This window comes from Salvia splendens, chromosome 3, assembly GCF_004379255.2.
Source record: "Salvia splendens isolate huo1 chromosome 3, SspV2, whole genome shotgun sequence".
Taxonomy (NCBI): domain Eukaryota; kingdom Viridiplantae; phylum Streptophyta; class Magnoliopsida; order Lamiales; family Lamiaceae; genus Salvia; species Salvia splendens.
Window position 1 is genome coordinate 28821527 of NC_056034.1, and position 19995 is coordinate 28841521.

General features: G+C 42.8%; 1 pseudogene; it reads right to left on the reverse strand.

Annotated features, from left to right (window-relative positions):
- On the reverse strand, positions 1–1779 carry LOC121793732 (annotated as a pseudogene).
- Positions 1780–19995: the final 18216 nt, after the last annotated feature.

Genomic DNA, 19995 nt, shown 5'->3' on the forward strand with positions numbered 1-19995 from the left:
TTAATAAAATAATACTTATTATTTATACATATGTCAAAAATTGGAAAATAACAAAAATATAACATCTAAAACTCTTAAAACAATTAATAAAGCATAAAATACAGCTCTAACATCGATGTTCCTTGCATAATGCCTCATTCCTAATTGCAGTACACACACAATGTTGTCAAACGGCGGATATGGCGGTGCTATGGCAGCGCCATGTTGCTATGGCATTTCCACCACAGAACGCCATGCCATAGCGCCGCCTTATCCTGCAGAAGGCTTGGTTCAAGGAGCTGAAGCACACCCGTGGCGAGCCTTCTCGTCAGATCCTCAACAGCGACTTTTACCACATCTCTCCTCATGCCAATGTCTGCTGCATAGTGGCTCACACAATAAACCCCAACCGCAGTTGCTGCCATCCCGTAGATGTTGGTGGTCACGAGCCGCAGTGATGTGGACATCACAGCCGCAAGAGGTCCGCCTATAATGAACACAGCCTGCCCGCTTTGTCCCATTGTACTCTGATCCAGCACGAGCAGTCCCGTCTTGCAGTAAATCGCAAAGTCCTCACAGTTGTTCTTGAACACATTGTAGCATCCAAATCCGTTGTCGAGTAGGTATTTGCCTCAGTGGATCACATCATCATCAGAATCCGAGACAGCGAGGGTGCAAGTCCCTCCGCGTGCCTTTGCAAGGAAAAGAGCATGGCTGACTGAATACTCAAACCGATACAAAATACCACCAGCTAGGAAGCAGTTCAAACACGACGAGACCACTCCATGTGCATCGTCTCTCGGGACACAGGTGGGGCACAGAATATATGATCGATTCGGCCCTGAGCTCACCAGCAGGACATCTAACACGGTACCAGTTCCAACTTCCTGACCTCGTCGGGTGAAATGTATAACTTTATCATCTCCAAGATATATACCTATTCTCATCCAAGCATTGAGCAGAAAATCATCAGAAAAAACCTTGACATCAATTTTTTAAGGCACTAATTACATTTAAACAATAAAAAAGCTTTCCTCAAAGAAGAGTATCCATTGATGAGTAAGCAACAACTATTCAGAAACTCCACTAAATCTATACCAAATCCTCTTCTCATATAATTTCTAACCATCAAATGCTAGTCAGGAATATTTATTCAAACCAGCTACATAATAAAATTGTATTTGTTTCATACAAATTCTAATTAGATTGCACTGAAATTACATGCTCTACGATTCGAAATAAGTCGAGATTTCAGCAATCACAGAAGTTGTATTTGTCATCTATTTTAATCACATAAAACCTAATAAAATCAATTCATCTGAAACCAACCGTGATGAGCATAGATGTATGCAATGCAGTCCTACACGAGTAGATACGATCCCCTGGTTTGAGGCTGCTCCTTACGATTCTTCGCGTTCGCAATCACACAAAAAATAAAATCAGCAAAATACACGATTAATCAATAGAAAGTAAGAAATGGAGATAATAGAAAATTGACGAGATGTACCTGTTCGAGAGCAGCCCCATTTCCTGTGGTGAATCTAAAACGAAAACAGCAGATGATCTCGCTAATCTTCGCCGCGAATCTGCGGAATGACGAAATTGCCCTTGCCTTCATTCCCAAATTGCATGCCTTAAGACCTAAGTTAGCGTGTCGGCGTAATTGCGTCGCAGCCTGCCGGGAAAATCGGGTTTATAGGGTACTTTACGTTTAAAATAACGTAAATGTACTCATTTTGTTATCTCTTCCATATATGGGAGAAATGCCACCCACATTGGCGTTTTTTATTAGTGAAGACGCCACCTGCATTGGCGTTTTACAATTTTAAACCGTATGTCATCGTATTTTATGGAAATACAGTATTTGTTAAACACGCCAAGGTGGTTGGCGTCTGTTGGTTAAAAACGCCTTCAGCACTGGCGACGTGGTTCAAGTTAAACCCGCCGGCGTTTTTTCGGAGAGACACGCCAATGGAGCTGGCGTTTTTAATTAAACACGCGTGTATAGTCGGGTTTTTCCTTGTTAACACTGAAGTCATTATTTATTGTTCAATTTGTAGAGGTCTAAGATCAAGAGACCTATCAAACGTGACATATCATTAATAATAAAAAAAGGCAATATTAAAATATAAGAATGAGGAAAAGACAAGCATTCAGTACCTTGTATTTGCCAACCTCCTCGTTTCAATGGCAGCCGTCGGTGCCTCGCCGTTTTTTCAATAGATCTAACACGTTTTATCAATCAGCTTTGGCAGCACTGCAAAACAGATCTTCCTTAGTTTTTTTGCACGTTTCATTTCAATGGCAGCCGTCGGTGCCTCGCCGTTTCGTGGTCGGACGTCGGAGTTCGTTTCAATGTCGCAGATCGGTGGAAACGCATCAGCTCCGCCGCAGCCGCAGTTGAACGAATCGATTGCAGTGACTCCGGATAGGTCGGAATTCAATAAGAAGGCTTCCAGAATAGGCCTTCGCATCCACCAAACCGCCCAGAAAATAGATCGTCTATCTAATTGTATGCTTTCCTTGCATTTCCGATTGATTTTATGCTTTCGATGAGGTTTATTTACTCAATTAAATGTCAGTGTATGGATGTGTATCTCTGTTTGCTTGTATGAAATGATGGAATCGAAGTGTTTTTGAGCCATTCCTATGTGTTAATTGTTCTGCCGATTGATTATAATGGAGCTGACTATACACGCCAATAACGTTGGCGTGTTTAATTAAAATTCGTAAAAACGCCAGTGCGAAAGGCGGGTTTAACGGCGGGTTTAACTTGAACCACGTCAGTGTTGAATATCGCTCTATATTGAAACACGCCAGTGGTGAAGGTGTTTTTAACCAAAAGACGGCGTGTTTAACAAATACTGTATTTCCATAAAATATGACGACATACGGTTCAAAATTGTAAAACGCCAATGCGGGTGACGTCTTCACTAATGAAAAACGCCAATGTGGGTGGCGTTTCTCATATATATGGAAGAGATAACAAAATGTGTACATTTACGTAATTTTAAACGTAAAGTACCCTATAAACCCGATTTTCTCCAGCCTGCCTGCTACGGATTATAAATAAATCGGGTATTCAAATCCTTGATTTGCACGTGTTCGGGAATTACTATATTAATCGCGTAATATTTTGATTAATTTGGCAGTTATGTATTAGGATTCCGCGACATGTAAGCATAGTTATAAATTATTACCAAATTAGTACTTAATCTAGTAATATAAATGAAGTCAAAACAAAATAATTAAGTGCATTTCGATACCCCTTACTTATATTTGACGTATTTAATTTTTTGATAAATTCTGATCTGGTTTTTCACTACTTTGATATTTCATAAAATTAATAATTTGTCAAAAACTATATTTTAGTATCACATAACTACTTTTAAGGACTCCATAAAAGTTCAGAAACTCCTGCACGAGAATTAGCATTTTATTTCTCTTTCAATTTGGATACAAAATGCTGCATTAACTTTTTTGTATGAGTGCAACTTCTTATTGAGGTCACTTTGTTTCTTCAATTAGCTTTTATTTCTGATGGGGTACGTACTAAACAAGTCCAATAGCAGTGACGGCCCATCAGCCCAAAGCCCAAGGAAGAGTATCAGTTCGGCATTACCAAAGAGTTCGGCCCCAGCCTACAGCTCGGTAAAAGCCGACCAATCAAGCTCTACTCTCAGATCGGCAAAAGCTGCTCGGCAATAGTTCAGCAGTTCGGTCTCAGTATTCGACCGAACTGGGAGATAGTGGACTCATGCAGAACCTCCACGACCTCCACTACACGATCTATTTAGTGGTGTCAACTCATGCAGGATCTCATGCAGGATAGCGGACCAAACAAAGAGATAGTGGACCCATGCAGGATCTCATGACCTCCACGACATCCTCGACCTAGTTAGTGGTGATGCAAGCCACGATCTTGGTTCACATGTATAAATAGAACTTAGATCAGATAGACAGGGGGAAAAAAGCTCTCTAAACATCAAATATCATATAGCAAGTCTGTATTTGTAAGCTGTAAACCAGATCAAGCAATACAATCTTGCCCTCCTTTCTTCCCGTGGACGTAGATTTACCTCAGTAAATCGAACCACATAATTCCTTGTGTCGTGATCTATATTTTTTACCTGCATTTATTACCATCAAAAATTCGTCCAACCATCACTGGCGTCGTCTGTGGGAAACAGAGAACCAAATCTGTGATAAAAGCGAGTTTTTGATCCTCTTCCACCAAAAAAAAATGCATACCAGATCACGTAACACCCATAATACCGTTCGTGATAACCATGAGGAAGCTAGTCCAGCCCGCAGGTCTAGAAAACGGCCTCGGGAGAAATCTACTTCCAGTTCTCACGGAGAAGGAACAAGCCGCTCAAAGACTCATCGCACCGAGTCTTCCCAGCAGCCCGATTTGAACGAGGCTGTCAAGTTGTTTTTGGCCGAGAAGCAGGAAGAGTTCTTAATTTTCCTGCAAAAGGGCCAAAAACCGGAGACGAAAACGGTGGATTCTCCCTCCTCATCCAGACATGAAAGTCACTACCGCAGTAGTGCCGTGTCTTCCAGGAAGAAGAATCCTCAACCCCGACATGTTCCTGTTCCTCCTCGGTACCGGAATCACAAGAGAACTCCTCTCCTCCATACCGAAGAGATGTCGGGTTCGCCATGTACGGAGCATTGAAGACTCCGTTCTCGGACGATATCACCCGAACTCCCTTGCCACAGAACTACCGAACTCCGTCGATGACTTATGACGGGTTAGTGAATCCTCATGACTTCCTGGGACGCTATCAGTATAACATGGCGAACCAGGGTCTCAATGAGGTCCATATGTGCAAGCTGTTTCCCGAGCTGCTTATCGGGAACGCAAGAAGGTGGTTCGATAGCCTCCCCCAAGGCAGCATTAGATCTTACCGAGATCTAATGGATGCTTTCCACAGGAGGTTCTTTCAGAAAGCGGAAGCCCGAATCACTTCGGCTCAGCTGCTTTCTATACGTCAAGGTCGCGACGAAAAGATCAGCGACTTTATGACGAGATTCCACAAGGAATGCCTACAAGTAGATGATCTCAATGATCTACTTGTCATTTCGGCATTCCAAAATGGAATCCTGCCCGGAGCTCTCTACAGAAAGCTCGTGGAATGCAGTCCGCAAACAACTCAAGAGATGTGGGACATTGCGGACCAGTTCTCCCGTGCCGATGAGGCAGACCGTCGCAAACGGTCTTTAGACAGCTCATCCAGAGGAGACAGGAGGAAGCCCGATCATAGCGATCAGGGACATCCTCGCCGAACTCCTTTTGGCGATCAGGGACATCCTCGCCGAACTCCTTTTGAAAGGATTCAAAGGACTCCGGTGCAAGACCGATTGGGGCCACGTCTCAATCCTGAGAAGCCGCCCGCTCAGTTCGTACCATTGAACAACCGTACTGCTGGAGTGGATTCGTAGATGGAGCTTCGAATAAGACGGGAAGTGGAGCTGGTATTCTACTTATCGCTCCCGACGGACACGAGGTAACTTATTCACTTCGGTCTCCCACCCACAAGCAAACGGACAAACGGAGGTAACAAACCGTATCTTGGTGAAAGGGTTAAAAGCTCGGTTAGAACAAGCCAAAGGACAATGGGTAGAAAATCTCCCTCAAGTCCTATGGTCCTACCGAACTACACCCAAAACCTCCAACGGTGAAACTCCGTACAGTCTGGTGTACGGCACTGAAGCCGTGATTCCGGTTGAGATCGGCGTACCCAGTCCCCGAACTCTAAATTTCTCCTCAGAAATGAATGATGACGGACTGAGAGCCGAACTAGATCTGGCCGAAGAAAGAAGAGAATTGGCCTGCATAAAAGCAGCCAAGTACAAGGAGCAAGTAGCCCGGTATTATAACCAAAGGGTGAAAAAGCTGCAATTTCAAGTGGGAGATCTCGTCTTGAGAAACAACGAAGTAAGCCGAGCAGAAAAGCTGGGCAAACTCGAACCCACATGGGAAGGTCCATATCGGGTGTCAGAAGTCCTCGGCAAAGGGTCTTATAAATTGACTCACATGTCAGGAGAACAAGTACCCCGAACATGGCACATTTCCAACCTCAAGAAGTTCCATTTGTAAGAGACAGTCCGGTCAGTCAGTCTTGTGTCTAGTTCGGTCCTAGGGGTATGTGCTTTCTTTGTTTTTTACTTCTTGTTCGTCCTTTTTATTTGTCTATGTGCGTTTTGTCTGTCTATGTGCGTGTCGTCTCTTACAAATGTTACTGAGGTATCTCGTTCTTCGAAGGCTGATCCCCTTTTTAGAACATATATAAGCCAACGATTGTGAGTCCAAGCTTCTAAGGAGGATACAAGACCACAATTCAGCTTAAGAAACAAGCAGTTCGTCTGAAACGAACTGCAACAAAGGGAAAGTCCGATCCACGCGATAAAACTCGCCGAATTAGGACAAGGGAAAGTCCGATCCCCAAATTAGGACAAGGGAAAGTCCGATCCGAGCGATAAAACTCGCCAAATTAGGACACAAGCTTAGTCCGGTCAAAGAAATTTACTTCATAAGACCAAAGACGAGTCCGGTCAAAGAAGTTTACTTCATAAGACCAAAGACGAGTCCGGTCAAAGAAGTTTATTTCATAAGACCGAGGACCAAGTCCGGTCAAAGAAGTTTACTTCATAAGACCAAAGACGAGTCCGGTCAAAGAAATTTACTTCATAAGACCTAAGACGAGTCCGGTCAAAGAAGTTTACTTCATAAGACCAAAGACGAGTCCGGTCAAAGAAGTTTATTTCATAAGACCGAGGACCAAGTCCGGTCAAAGAAGTTTACTTCATAAGACCAAAGACGAGTCCGGTCAAAGAAGCTTACTTCATAAGACCGAGGACGAGTCCGGTCAAAGAAGTTTACTTCATAAGACCGAGGACGAGCACGATGAAATTTTTTCGCTGAGCTGTAAATACGCAGTGATAGAAGCGAAATGAAAATTTCATTTATTAAATCTTGTTCGGCATATAATTCTGCTGCCCTACGAGAAGGCGTTACGCCATTACAAAGGACTATTCTACTGTCCATGGTTGCTAAAGTTGAGCCATCTATTCACAAAATCCTCGTGAAGCCGAGTTCGGCCATTCCGGGCAGCTGAAGAATAAGCAGGTCGACGAGATGCTCTAATCGACCTACCGCCTCTTCCCTGAGCCCGGGAAGCTCTAGCACCTCGGCGGCGAAGAGTCTCTTCACGAATCATTTGCCGATCTTGCTCACTCATAGTCACCGCTCCTCTGCGAACTTCAGTCCGTCCTCGTCTTGACGTCTCCGGTTGTTCCTGAGTTCGTTGCTGACTTGGAGTAGGGTTTTGAGCAAGTGAATCAGAGGTTTGAGCTGGAGTGCGACCATCTGTTGGCGGGAAATGCCTAAGGAATCTCTCGATTGAGGGACGCCGGGAAAGAATGATGTCGTACCGAGAAACCCAGCGCCGCAATGATTCCACGACTTGTTGGCAAGCCGAGCTCTCCAGCGCATTGTTCCTCCGGAGTACATGATATTCCTCCCACAGTTCGTCAACTCGTTCCTGAACTTCAGAGATGGTCATTCCCCCGCGCCTGCAGATGAAATCCTCATACGCAGTCCTCTCAGCGACGGCATTATTCAGCTCGGCCTCCAGATCTTTCTTTTCGGACTCTAAGTCCTTATTGTCGGCCTCCAGCTTCACTAAACAAGCCAAGAGTTCGTCATTCTTCATCTGGTCAGCTATGGCTTTTTTCTCAGCTTCGTCTAAAGCGGAAGAGTACAGCCGCTTCCAGTGAAGTACCTCCAGCTCCTTAAGAGTTAAGAATACAAAGCAGCTATGTCAGTTCGGCATTTCATTTTACTGAGCAGGTAGTAAACCACAACAGGAGTAAAAGAGAGTACGAAAAGCTATACGAAGACACAAGTGTAGAAAGAAGATTTTTTTCATTCATAAGAAAAAATTTTTTTTTAAACAAGGAGGGCTTCAAGGCCATTTTACAAGAAGGAAGAAACTAAACTAAGAGAAGGGAGACGAAATCATACTCCGCCAGCTTCGTCTCCGGCTCCTCGGTGAGGTTCAGCTTCCTTCTCCTTGTCTGCCTCAGCTTCAGCCTCGGCCTCCCTGCTCCCCCCAGCCTGCTCGGTGCCCCCATCACCGATCAGCAGCACCTCTTGCTCGGCCTGCCCGTCTCCGGTCTGCTGATCAAGCTGCTCGGTCTCACCCTCTCCGTGGAAAATTGGAGCGGGTGAAACTGGCCCTAAGGAGGCAAAGATAGCCTCCATATTCTCATCCCGGTCAGCTCGGCAACTACGAACTCGGTCAGCAGAAAGCAGGACCGAGGACGAAGCAAGCTCCTCAAGGAGCGGCAGACTCTGGAGACGAGCTGCTATCTCTCGGCCGTACAGCGGCAGGACGACTTCGGGCCCCTGCTCGGCATTATCGGTCATCAGTTTCAGCAGATCACCGACAAAGGCCGAAAATTGATTGCTCAGAAAGAGTTTCTCCGCGAAAGCACGGAGAACCTCCCCTTGGGCAACCACGGCGGCAGCATCCCTCCGTTTCGTCTGCTCTCGCTGGATGATGAGCTGGTTTTTGGCAAACTGGGCTTCATCCTGGGCCGAGATCCTAGCAGCTCTGGCCTTCTCAAAGTCTGCCTTAGCCTGTTCGGCCTGGTGACGAGCAGCCGCCAACTTCCTCTGCATCTCAGCGTAGTCGCTGGACGCTTTAGAGAGTTCGACTGCGACGAGCTTGCTAAGCATGCTATTCCTCTGAAAATGGAAAAAGGAAAGAGTCAACAGAGGGGCCACCAAAAAAACATAGGAAAGAAGCAAAGCCAAAGAATCAAGAAGAGAAGTTACCTCGGCAAAGTCCGTTGGCCATGCAAAAGGCTCACAGACATGCTCCGAAGGGGGCGCCAAGACGATGTCTCTCTCCGGCGCTCTTGGGGGCTTCTGGGTCTTCCCCTTCCCCTTTGCCGAAGTGGACTCCGGCTTTTTTGGATCCGAAGAAGAGGTCTTCTGCCTCTTCGGATTCTTCTCGGCATCAGGCGCCGAGCTGGTAGCCTTCTGTTTCTCCGGCTCCTTAAGCTCGGAGGATTTGCGGCTAATCTTATTTAGCAAGTTCACTGCCAAAAAGCAAGAAAGCAAGGTTAGTTTTCGCCACAAAAGCAGTAAGGCACAAAAAAGTCCTCACCCTCAGTCTCTTCGTCCGAAGACGAGGAATCGAACACGAAGTCGCCCTTGACGAGCTCAGACTCCAGGTACTGCTTCCTAATCATAGGAATCTTATTGAGCTCGCCCTCGAGCTCGTCCAACGGTTCTAACCGAGGATGAGGAATCACGGACTTCGGCCCTCTCCAGGGAAAGCCCGGAGCCGCTGTCCTATTATAAAAAAAGAAGCGATGTTGCCACTTTGGCCACTTGGTTTTGCAGAAGGCCCTAAAAGGCTGTAAAGGGATCAAGTAAAACCAAGATCCTTTTCTCTTAAACTGGAAAAAATTAAGGATTGCCCTCAGAGACAGATCCTTATCTAGCCTACGCAGTTCGGTAGCAAAGGCCGATAAGTGCCTCCAAGAGTTCGGAGTCACCTGACCTAAAGGGAGTTGAAAAAAATCAAGCAGCTCTACAAAGGCAGGGGGAAGAGGGAAACGAAGCCCGCATTCCAAGCCGGCTTCATAAACGGTGGCGTAACCCTCCGGCGGCGAGTCAGCCCTATGAAGGTCGTCGGGAATCGCAACCTTCCCCCCAGGAAAAAAATATTTTTCGTGTAGGGATATCACAGTATCCTTACTCAAGATGCTGTGAAAATACTCTACGGTCTTCTCCCCGGATTCTTTCCGGCTAGAAGACCCCTTACCCCCTTTCCTACCGCTACCTGACTCAGAAGAAGAAGAAGAAGACATGGTTCTTACTCTTTGAAAGTCTGAAGAAATTCTGAAGAAATTCTTGAAAGCGGAAGGAAATTTTTACGCAAAAGAGAGAGAATGCAGAAGAAGCAATAGCAAAAGTGTTCAAATGATGAAGAAAGGACGTATTTATCAGATTCGGAGAAGATTTCAAAATCATCGCACCGTTTCGAATCCCACCTTTTCAGGATTCAACGGCCGGATTTTACTGTCGCATTTAATGCAGTCACGCGCAAGGCACGTCCCCTGACGTCAGCCTCCCCCGTACCTTTATCCAGAATGCCGAAGTGACTCGCTTCGCCGAAGTGATTCACTTCGCTTTTCGGGGGGGTAGTGATGGGGTACGTACTAAACAAGCCCAATAGCAGTGACGGCCCATCAGCCCAAAGCCCAAGGAAGAGTATCAGTTCGGCATTACCAAAGAGTTCGGCCCCAGCCTACAGCTCGGTAAAAGCCGACCAATCAAGCTCTACTCTCAGATCGGCAAAAGCTGCTCGGCAATAGTTCAGCAGTTCGGTCTCAGTATTCGACCGAACTGGGAGATAGTGGACTCATGCAGAACCTCCACGACCTCCACTACACGATCTATTTAGTGGTGTCAACTCATGCAGGATCTCATGCAGGATAGCGGACCAAACAAAGAGATAGTGGACCCATGCAGGATCTCATGACCTCCACGACATCCTCGACCTAGTTAGTGGTGATGCAAGCCACGATCTTGGTTCACATGTATAAATAGAACTTAGATCAGATAGACAGGGGGAAAAAAGCTCTCTAGACATCAAATATCATATAGCAAGTCTGTATTTGTAAGCTGTAAACCAGATCAAGCAATACAATCTTGCCCTCCTTTCTTCCCGTGGACGTAGATTTACCTCAGTAAATCGAACCACGTAATTCCTTGTGTCGTGATCTATATTTTTTACCTGCATTTATTACCATCAAAAATTCGTCCAACCATCAATTTCATTAATGATAAATCATTTTTTAGTCACAAAATTGAAAATTGATTGGAGTTTTACATGGATGGCAGCAGAAATGAGCAACACATTTGTGCGACATTAAAACACCTAACATGGCATGACGTCTGACTAGATAAAATATAATATACCCAAAGCGGCAACCAATGATGCAGCAGCAGCGCCTACGTAGAAACGAAGAAATATACCCAAAGCGGCAACCAATGATGCAGCGGCAGCGCCTACGTAGAAACGAAGAAATTTTCAATAAGAGCATCCACAATAGCGCCTAGCGCACCGCCTAGCCGAGCGTCGGCGCTAGGCGGTGCGCTAGGCGATCTATTGCAGCCGCCTAGCGGATTTCGTGAAAAAAGGCGGTGCGCTAGGCGATCCGCTAGGCACTATTGCAGCGTCCGGATCGCCTAGCGCACCGCCTAGCGCGAATTTTTAATTTTTTTTTGTTTCCGAAACACTATATATACGCGACTTGCCTGTCATTTTCATTCGTACCACTTGTATTAACGAGTACTCTCTCTATCTAAATTTCTGTACAAGATCAACAACAGTAAATGGATCTCAACAACGAGCCTACTTCAGGGAGTAGCGGATCTCAAACTCCCCCGATCCCCGTGGGAGGTGGATGGAGTCAGATGCCCCCATACTACAACATGTACCCGTGGCAGCAGATGATGCCCGGGATACCAGCGGGGGGGAGTCCGCCGGGGGCGTTTCCGGCGATGTCGGGGTGGGCACCCAGTGTCCAGATGCCGGGGTGGGCACCCGGGATGCAGATGATGCCCGGGGGGTACCGGCGACGCAGGGGACGCCCGCGACACAGGGGACGCCGGGGAACGTCTATCGCCCCAGTTTTGATTTTTCGACTGGTTCGTCGCACACATCGACGCCAACGGAGGCTGCGCCTCCGGCCTAGTTTGACACTTTCTCCTTCGATGACTTGGAGTTAGATCTTTCAGGTGTTCCGGATGCTCCCGTTCAAACGGGGGGCGCAGGGCGGGGTCGGGGCGCCCCAAAGATGAAAGGCAAGGGGAAAAGGGTCGGCGAGTCCTCGCAGCCGGGTGAGGACGACAACTCGGTACGGAGGAGGTGGACGGACGCGGAGAACGTCGCGCTGTCCAAGGCGTGGGTGAGTGTTTGCGACGATCCTCTCGTTTCGAACAACCAGAGGATCGTCAACTTGTGGGGCAAGATAGCAGCAGCCTACCAGAGGTTTTGCCCGTAGGAGAGGCCACGCAATGGGGAGGATTGCCGGAAGGGGTGGGACCGAATCAGGGTTGCGGTCTCCCAATTTTCGGGCTTGTACACCAACGCCCTCCGCATGATGAGCAGTGGGCAAACGGAGGACGACTGCAGGAGGATAGCGGAGAAAGCCTTCCCCCTGAAGGGGATGTACAAGGACTTCACCTACTAGAACTGCTATCTTGTGCTGAACGACTCCGAGAAGTTCCGAGTAGGTGTCGACTCTGGCTGGCTGAAGAAGCAACGGTTGAACTATTCCGGTGATTTCAGCGGCAGTAGCGGTGGTTCCCACGACCTCCCTGAGACGGCCAAGGAGGTCCCGACCCCTCGTTCGTTTGCTCGCCGTACTCGCCCGGTTGGGCACAGGCGGGCTCAACGGGAGGCGAGGGGGGTCGCCGGGGGTTCACAGGAGGTCCAGTCGGCATCCCCCCTTGGCCAATCCACAGCGGATCTCAAATTCTTCGCGCGTCAACAAACGCGCGCTCAGATGGTCAAGACGATGGCCGAATGGCGGACGGCGGTGGACCCCGTGGAGAAGAGTTTGCTTCAAACATTGCTCCTGAGCATGCAAGAGGATTTGGAGGCGGCACGGAGGGAAGCCGACGGGAGTAGAGGCGGCGGCGACGGAGGCGGAGGCGATGGTGGCGACAGCGACAGAGGAGACGACGACGGCGACGAGGAGTGAATTATTGTACTTTTTTAAAAATTATTGTAATTTTTTTTAATTATTGTACTTTTTTAAAATTATTGTACTTTTTTAAAATTTTAATAGTATTATTAATGTTTCCCGTATATGTCTCGTAAATTAAATTTCGTATATTGTGTGATTGTTAATTATTTCATTTTGTATATATTTGTTAATAGTGATGTGGATATTATGTGGCTAGGCTATGGCTGGGCTATTGCTGGGCTATTTGCTTGTTTTGATGATGTGGCAGGAGGATTTTTAGTGTTGATGATGTGGCAATGGCTAGGCTATGGCTGAGCTATTGCTGGGCTATTCCTATTGTGGATGGCCTAAGAATTCTCAATCAGCGGTAGCATTCCCATCACTTGTTACCATTTATCCAGTGCCGTATCCCCCAATATTTTGTTATTAATATTGTATTTAGTCCTATTATCACAAAATAATATTGTATTTAGTCCTATTATCACAAAATACATCAATGATGCAGTGGCACCGATGGATCTTTCACCAAGCTAGAGACTCAAGTCCTACCCTTTAATTTTTACTTCACTTTCTCTTCCCCATATTAACTTTGTTTTAATCTATATCACCTCTAATTCAATTTTATTTTGTTCTCAATTCATATTTAAGTTTTATTAATTATTTGTTTTTAACTAATACATTTATTAGTTTAACCACTAACTTGCTCTTTTTTAATTTAATTTTGTATTATTTCATATTTACTTTTCATTAATTATTTTTTAATAGATAGTTATATGGTTAATATTCCAAATTATATACTTTCAATATAAAGTATATATTTTTGTGGTTTAAAAAAAATCAAATTTATAAAACTAACCTCCTAATTGTATTCATATCTATATTATATATTGCTAATTAACAAAACATGGATACTTGTATTTCAAACATATAATTTACATGATACTACAAAATAATTTACATGATACTACAAAATAGTAATTTATATTTATTTAAAATGAAGTTTTTTGACAAAAAAGACAAAGATTTTATTTTTAAAAATAGAATAATTGAAAAAAAAACATAAAAAAACAAAAATGATTACTCACATTTTGAAATTTTAAGTCGTCGTAATTATTTTTGGTACCCCAAATTAAAAATCTTGGATACGCCACTGCATTTATCAAATAAAAATAATAGACAAACAAAATTATCATTTATTTAGTTCATTTTGAAACTAATGAACACGTAGTTTCGTAGGTTTGATGCACATATTGTCGAGTTTTGTAGCTCGAACCTTAGTTTCGACTTTTGTTGTGAATGTGCTAAGATAACAAGTCAACCGAGTCATGTTGAGCCTCGTTGATACTGAGCATTCTACTCAATCGAGTTACATATGACGTCTATAGCTACTCGATCGAGTCATGCTAAGCAACCCAATCTAGAGACCTCACTTCCGACCCAAAAGATAACTCGGTCGAGTAGATGCCGATCGTTACAAAAAACTTTCATTTTTGGCAGGGTGGACCCTTGTGCAATGGGGGTAGGGCTAAAGCCCTTAATAAAATTGTTTGTTAATATTTTATCTTTAGTAAATTTTTATAATTTTTTCAAGTTTAATACAATTTATTATGTAAAAGCCCTTATAAATAATCTAAAAAACTAAAAAATATACTTTAAAATAAAATTTATAAATCACAGCCGTTATCGTTATTTATTTCTGCGTCCGCCGCTGATTTTTGTCTCATGTATAAATGAGTATTATGCCATGGTTTCCATAACTTCTCAACCTCCATTCAACCCAGAAAACACCCTCCACAGAGAAGAGATGAAGAAGAAGGTTCAATTCATCACAAGATCGAACACGACTATTCTACCCGGACCATTCCACTATTATGAGTATTTAACATAGTTTAATATTCCCTCCGCCCCCAAAGAGTATGAACATTTGGTTCGACATGAGTTTTAATACATAATTAGAAAAGTAAGAGAGTGATAGATAGAAAAAGTTTTTAAAGTATTGTTAGTGGAGAATGAGTCTCACCTCGTTAGAGAGAAAGGAGTTTCCAAAGTTAGAAAGTTCATACTTTTTAGGAACGGACTGAAAAGGAAATAGTTCATACTTTTCATGGACGGAGTGGGTAATGTTTTCATGTCTTAATTGTTGTTGAACAGTGAATTATTGATGAATATAAGTAGCAAGGGATGTATTCATATCATTACACTAAATATTTGTAAAACAGAAAACAAGTCTCCACCCTTGGATCTATTAATCTGATGGCTATGATTAAAACTAATGACATACATTATTGTATCGTTTTCGTACATTAAAGGGTAAAAATGGTAAAGCACAATTGTACATGACTTCGCTACATGATGTAGTTATATTTGTACATCATGTTCTATTAGTACATGATGTTAATGTATGGAAATGGTATTTTAATGTACGAGTCTCACACATTAATGTGCGTAGGTGACTGAATAATGTACACATTATCACGGTTATATCGTACATTACTGTCCGACTCATGCTTTTATGGATGGAAGCTATACTATATAGCATCTACAAATTCACAAAAGCATGCGTTGGAAAGTAATGTACGATATACACATGATAATGTACGATACTATACATTATCATGGGTAAATCATACATTACTGTCCGACTCATGCTTTTGAGAATGGAAGCTATACTATATAGCATCTACAAATTCACAAAAGCATGAGTCGGACAGTAATGTACGATATACCCATGATAATGTGTACATTAACATGGGTATATCGTACATCACTTATCCATTAATGTAGCATCGTATTAATTCCCTTAGGACCGAAAGTTAACATCATTCACCAAGGGTTTAGTAGTCCATGGGGCTAGGGTGTAGTACCATCGTATTAACATAACGTTCACTAACCGGAGGAAGTTAGATCCACTACCCTAGGTTTAACTTATCCATATGGCTAGGGTATAGTATCCACACGATTACCCTAGTGAACATTGTTACTGAGTCGGTACTACACCCTAGCTTCATGGATTGCTAAACCCTTAGGGAGTGAATATAACTTTCGCCATTCATTCAATAAATTATAATCTACATTACGTAGAAGAGACATATACATTAAAACACATTAATGTTACATTAATGATAAATTAATGCATTAAGTTAATGTACTAATCCATACAAATGATGTAAAAGTAATATACCCAAATTGCCCTTTAATGTACGAAATGATATAATAATGTACGACGATGATTTTAATCATAACCATTAGATTAATAGATTCAAGGGCGGATATTATTGTTATGTTTAAGACTAAGGGGATGTAAGTACCTTAATGCACCCCTAAGTAGCAATGTTTATTGTGTGGGATTTTTGGTGAAGATATGCTAATTTAATAGTTTGATTATCTAAGCTAATGCTCTTCTGGTTGTTTTATTTGATCTTGCTCTTTCAATATTCATGTGATTAGCATCTCATGATGATATCAGGCTTAGCTAGATTAATGGAGAGATGAAATAGCTTAGTTGGAAACAAGAATAATTAACAACTTGATCAATATAATTAGGAAGAATTGAGTTCTTGTGTTCGATCAAAGGTGCTATAGATCCCTTGAACACATTGTTGGAATCTTATGCCAGGTAAAAGGATTTTGATCAAGAATAATTTCAACCAGACATTTAATTTTATGAAATTAAATGATATAGCGTCGATCTACGTTCGGAGTAGATGACCGTGGTATGATCATTTTCTCAAATCCGATTCCCGGTGTGTGAGAAATAATGGATTAAAGTTGTGCAAAATTGCAAACTAATTAAATGAGCTATGAGAGAAGTCATGAGATTAATTAAGTGAGTTAATTAACCCACACGGAAAGTAACAACCTTATTAAACTGGTATTTAATAAGAAAGATTATTACATGTAATAATTATAGTGGACTAAGATGGGCTATAGAACCCTCACACGCACGCGCCGCCGCCCGCACGCCGCGAGCCTCAGCCCGTTCTCGTGTCCTTGGATCTTGGTAATTGGTCTTTGGGCTTGGTCGTGGGGCTCGGTGCTTGGGTTCGACCCGAGGCTGGTCTAGTTCATTTTAGACCACCACCGTTTCCACGTCAGCGAGCCAAGCGGGATGACACCTCGTCAGTATGACGCAGTAAAGCCAACGTGGCTGACACGTGATGAAGTCCACGTCATGAATGAACCTAGATGCGCACGTGTCCCAATACGTCCGTCTAAGATCAGCCTCTCCAGCTCCGTAACGGTTTGAAACTCCTTGTAACTATCATGGCTGGTTGACCCCTGCAGGTGACAAACCTATAAATAGGCTAGCGATTCCATGCATCTACACACAAAATCATTCACAAGAATAACAACATAAGCTCTCTCCCTCTCTCTGCATTGTTTTTCTGTCGAAAGCTCTGCCCTCTCCTCCATCCACTTCGCCGGAGCTCTGCTGATAGCGGTGCTGCTTCACCAGAGACGTAGCCGTTTTATCTTTGGGGACAAAACACCAATCCGAGAGCATGATGCACTTTTTATTAGCACTAAATAAACCTACAAGTATACATTGTATATATACTATAGCTAAAGGTCAGTACCGGGATATGGAACACGGGGAAAACAGTCACAAGTTGGCTACCTCCTACTAAGCTTCATTCACTATTTGGAAAACCGAAAAGTTTTGGAATTTTGAAAATAAAAACAGTTTGAAAGCAAATAAACAACTAATTGCAAGTAATTAAAGAGGTAAAATATGAGAGATAAGAGAATTACAGGGATGTGCGTTCACAATTATGGTTATACAAATTCCTACTACAATACCCTAGCACAGTTTATACTTTGATAAAACGAGTCGCATAAGTTTTACCCATGCGGCACAAGCATAGATTACTAACACTAGGGTTGTCAATCCTAGATCTGTAACTCCCAAAAGCTCCTAAGACCCTTGAAAAGTTCTTACTCTCAATTAACAGTGCCGTATTAAGGGAAGCTAATTGTAGTGCCTACTAAGTGGACCTAACTCGCCAACCTCCTCTCACGATTATGTAGCAAGTTATATTAATTTATCACAGAATGTGTTACTCAAACGTGAAGCATTATCCAACAACTTAGGGAAGAAACGAAGAAAAACAAAACGGATATTAAATAGCAAAACAGAATTGTATAACCAAAGTCATTACTAACACATCCCTAGAATCCTATGAATGTAGCTACACATAATTGAATAAGCTAAAAACATAGATTGTAAGGAGAACAAAATGAACATAAATGCTAAAGCAAAAAAAACCCAAAGGTTGAATCCTTGTAGCTCTTTGATGATCTCTTGCTTCCTTCTTCAACCCCTTGCACAATGAAGAACTCTCAAATTTATGCTCTAGAATTAAATGGAAAAAAGAGGATCCTTAATGAAGAGGTTTGATGGGGTATATATAGTGGTATTTTCGAGCATCAGTAAATAAGACAAAAGTGGCTAAGTTTGGTAAATCTTGGGGAGAAAGTAAGTCAATTCTGTGCGTCGCGTTTTCCCCGCGGGCCACTGAACCTTGGCCAGCGGTCGCTGCAGGGTGATCCGTACCTTCTGCCTCTTGGGTAGCGGTCGTTACACTTCATCCCAACGGTCGCTGGAAATTGTCCCGTAGCTCCTGGACCATTTGGATCGGTCGCTGCGCACTCACCAGCGGTCGCTGGGTATGTTCTTCATTTCAGCAAAACTTTCTCCGGAGCGGACCGCTACTGGCTCAGCAGTCGTTGGACACCAGCGGTCGCCGGATGTGTTCCAGCGGACCGCTGGGCGTCTCGAAAGCTCCAGATTTCCATCTTCGAATTTTTGCTGTTTTTTTGGGCTCAAATATGCTCATTTATCACCAAACACGTCAAAATACCAAAATAGATAAAATATGCAAAATATGGATATGAATTGTGATTTTAACATTAAAAACGGATCAAATAAAGGCCTTAAAACAGTGCAAATTCCGAGCGTATCAACTCCCCCAAATTTATATTTTTGTTTGTCCTCAAACAAAACAATAAAGACACAAAATAAACGCACGGAATGCACAATGACTAGACTTCTTCGTTGCCTCAAAGTATGAAAAAGATAGACTAAGCATAAATTAATGCAATCAAACAAGCAAGGCTTATTAGTGCACTTTTATTACTAACTCGTGGAATACCTTGAAATCATGCACCCACATGTGGCAAACTTCCAAAGATGGGAAGTGATTTATCTTTTACTCTCAAAGTGTATAAAGGTAATGTGTATAAGCACTCAAATCATGCATCATGCAAAGTTTACCATAGGCTTGCTCAAAGTCTAATCCCTCATCTACTAGATGTGATTAAGCATCAAAAGTCCGAAAGGTCTTTATTTTTTGTTGTAATGTAGGCTCTTTGGTAGGTGAGGAATATTTGACTAAAAAGTGCTCAAAAATATCCCAAGTAAAGTAAAAATAACTCCATTTTTCTAAAAATCCAAGACACTTCTTAACACTTATTTTTCTCCTTTCATTCACTTTCCAATCCTTTCATTTTTTTTCACAACCTTTCTTTCTTTTTCTTTTTCTTTCTTTTCTTTCGCAACTTTTCTTTTTCTTTTTTTTCTTTTTCTTTCTTTTCTTTTTCATAAGCATCCTTTCTAGATCAAGCACACATTTTGAATTTATCTATTTCACAACTTGCACTTTTCTACATTTAAGCACACTACTTTTCCACTTTATATTGTTTCCTCTTTATCTCTCCAATTCCTTTACAAAAGATAATAAAACTATACTAACCCAAGGAATTGTCCCAATTTATTTGACTTCCAAAGAATAAGCTTAAAGGCTCACAATTGGTTCCAAAGAGAAAAAATTGAAATTTTGAGAGGGTTGAACGATCTAGGTATAAAAGTAGCTAAAAAAAGATCGCCTAACATCCTCGTTCATCAACTTAAACACTATGTAAACTTAGGCAGACTAGGAGCAAGTTCTAGAAACATATACATGCATGCAGATAAATCACACAAGAAAGAAATAAGGCTCAAATCACACAAGGTATAAGCATGATTCAAGGCGAACAAGCAATTCACTAATTATGCACCTTTTCACCAAACCATCAAATCAAGACGTCAAGCCATACTTAATCAAAGATGAAAAGCTTCATATCATTAGCAACTCGGTCTAATATGTCCCTAAACATGCGTGTTTCTAAGTTCTTCATGCTATGATTATGACATGGATTCACCTTCGGGTTTTTAAAATAAAAACTTAAACTAAAAAC